Source organism: Rutidosis leptorrhynchoides, chromosome 2 (genome assembly GCF_046630445.1).
Source record: "Rutidosis leptorrhynchoides isolate AG116_Rl617_1_P2 chromosome 2, CSIRO_AGI_Rlap_v1, whole genome shotgun sequence".
Lineage (NCBI taxonomy): Eukaryota > Viridiplantae > Streptophyta > Magnoliopsida > Asterales > Asteraceae > Rutidosis > Rutidosis leptorrhynchoides.
In genome coordinates this window covers 642,287,050-642,290,142 of record NC_092334.1, presented here as the reverse complement: position 1 = coordinate 642,290,142, position 3,093 = coordinate 642,287,050, and the positions used below count along the sequence as shown (strand labels likewise).

Here is a 3,093-nt window from a genome sequence, read left to right as displayed (position 1 = left end):
CAATGAAACCTTTTATAAAACAATTTACAAGTCAAGTGGTAGTGTAAATATAAAGTTCGTAATTCAACTCAATGTGTATACTAATAATAAGACGACATAAATAAGAACCTTGTTGTTAGGCGTTACTTGTAGGTTGTTATCTTCATGCTCATGATTAAACTTTTACGCCAATTTTCCTCCCACAGTCTAGTGCTGACTGATCCCCTGTTACGTTGCCCGCTTGTATGCTGAGTAACAATGATCCACATTTAGAGTGCTGAACGGAAGATATAACACTATAGGCTAATGTAACATGCCATCAAATTAGTCCGCGATGTGAAGCAAAAAAAAAAAAAAAAAAGGCTTATGTAACATAACATCAAACATATTCCTAATGAAAAGTGGTCTTCAACCTATGTTAAGAACAAACGTAAGTATCAAACCATTTTTAAATAGCTGACCAGACTTTGGGTAAACATCCTTTGATCAGTAACAGTAACACGTGTTACATTCCCAATTTGATTCACCATCCTCTCCAACAACCTTCTTACCAGACTTTGTGCCACAAGCATTGCTATAAGCAACATGAACCATTCCTCATCAAAGTATACATACAAAACAATGATAAAGGTTCGTCATTTAATGAACACACGATCTAACTAAGTAAGTTTGCTTATTTCAACTTCATATAGTTAAAACAAAAACCAATATGAATCTTTATTAAAACATTACAATCGTACTCAGTGACTCCATACATTTATAAGCGTAGTTTTAAATAACTTCAATTTTTTTAATTCTTTTTATTATTATTATGTTTAACTTGGTGTTCAAAGTTGACAGTCATCTCAGTATGTTAAAAGGACTTGGGGTTCCCATTACTTTTTGAAATGGGCAGGTCACAGATGATTTCTTATAGATCATGATTGACTTTCTTAAAAAAGACATACCAAACACATAAACTTGCTTGAATGCCAAAAGAGTGCATGTTCTAAAATATCAGTAATAAACTGTATAATTTATAATACTCTTAATACTCAGAGTATCATTACTACTTCAATATAATAGTAAGTAGTCTTCCTAAAATGTGAAACTTTGACCCATTTAACCATGAATAGTGTTAATTGGGTTAAGTGTGTTTCTCACTCCAACGTTCGAAAATGATCTAATTAGGTAGATGTAGACTTTCTCAAAAATGTATGACAACTTAGAAGTCATTAAAATAAGTATAGTTTTATTGCAAACAACATCCTTTACTGTTATTCAATACTAAGGTCAATCGATCGCACCTATTTATACAATGTAGTTTGTAGGCCATTTTTGAGAACATAAATGATTTTCTATATTTTACCTCACGCAATTTAGGTAAATGTACAATATATCTAACAAAATTTTAAACTCTTAACCAATACAGTAGTTATAACTTCGTGGTTTAAACTCTAAGCAAAGAAATAAGGTATTACCAGTTCTAGAGCTCTGTTATCCTCATTTGATCCAACATCCGTTTAAGTTACCTAAAAATGTCCAGTCGGTTCGTGCCTGAAACAAAAATAAAAAAAGAGAGATTTTGCTTTCTAGATGTGTTCTCGGTTTCATACAATGTAAAAAAAGAAAATGTCATGCAGTTTTAAAATGATAAGTCACATAATTACAAGTAGGAAATGGAGGAATAAATTGGTTTATCTTTTGGTGGATCGGCGTGCTACCATTCTGATAGAGGACGCCTTATCATCATCAATTCTGATGTCACACCTATGGATATTGAACCGCAAAAAGAGATGGTCGATTCCCTTAGAAGTCTGGAAAACAAATCCCAGAAAGCTAGTTGTTGTTGAAGACAAAGCTGAGTAATCTTTCTGTTTTTTCTGGTGTCGTATCATTTGGGCTGTAATATAATGAGGGGATAAATATTTTGAAAAGTCTGGTGTGCTTTAGTCTACTTTACGGTCTGTTCCAGAGATTTTGTGTAGAAGAAATGAAATGAGATGAAGGGGAAGGATTGTGAATCCTTTCAATTTGGAAGGAAGAGATGATGGGAAAAATACACTGAATTCTCCTTCCCTTTCATTTCCTTTCTCTCTCAAACTTAACTCTGGAACATCAATTTCATTTAACTTCTTTCCCTTTCATCTCCCTTCTCTCCAAAATTACACTCTGGAACAGACCCTTAGTCTGTTACAGACTGATTGTTTTGTATGCCCTTCTTGGTGATCAATAATATAACCTTTAAAAAAAACATAATTACAAGTAGGTAGTAAGAAATAATCTTACACGTAAGCCATCAGTTTGAGCCATGCCTTCGTTAAACACCTGATTCTTATTCAGATCCTATGAGCAATTGAAATAAACTTTGTTAATACGATAAAAACCAACTCTTATAAACACACAACCCCAAATCATCATCAATTATACCAAACCCTAAATGTTTAAATCCAAAAAAAACGACAAATAAAATTCCCCACAAAGGATGATTATTTTTCATATCTTTTAAAGAAACTGATTGACCGTCACAATTGGAGTAGTCTTCACCTGGTTATTTGAAAAAATCGGATATAAATGAATAAAAAGTAAGTAAATAAACTAAAATCCCTAATCAAAACTTAATGGAATTACCATTGTGTTCTGCCATAGATCTGCCAATACGAAAAATAAAAGAGAAATTAGAAACAAAACATATTCAAATCCAAAATAGAATAATTAGGCATAACCAAAATCAAAATTGAAAGAGACAAAAGTAAATCGTATTTGAATAGATGAAATCCAAAGTTTAAAAATAAAAGATATGAAGATTTAATTAAAAAAAAACCCCAATAAAACAATAATTCATAAGAATACTTACCTTGAAGCTATTAAAAAAAATTCATTTAAAACCCTAATTCATAAAAATAGTTACCTAATTCATAATGAAGCTATTCGACTTCACCGTCTCTAATTCAGAATCACGACTTCACCGTCCCTAATTCAGAATCATGAATTCACCGTCCCTTTTCCTGAATTAAAAAAATAGAAGATATGATGAAATAATTAAATAATCGAAGGAGTTGAGGCACTTTTTTGAATGGAAGTTTTAGGGTTTTGAATCATGGAATAGAAGGTGAAAGATACAGAGAAACGTAT

The 3,093-nt window shown here is 31.7% G+C and overlaps 1 long non-coding RNA gene across 2 annotated transcripts; it reads right to left on the bottom strand.

Moving 5' to 3' along the window:
* Positions 1-286: 286 nt before the first annotated feature.
* LOC139893727 (uncharacterized) lies at positions 287-3,093 on the bottom strand. Of its 2 annotated transcripts, none has more exons than XR_011774680.1 (6): positions 2,870-3,093; positions 2,590-2,609; positions 2,248-2,304; positions 1,629-1,861; positions 1,440-1,515; positions 287-575 (listed from the first exon to the last, which is right to left on the bottom strand). It is a non-coding gene; the product is annotated as an uncharacterized lncRNA (long non-coding RNA). The 2 variants fall into 2 exon arrangements; XR_011774681.1 differs by having other exon boundaries at positions 287-553.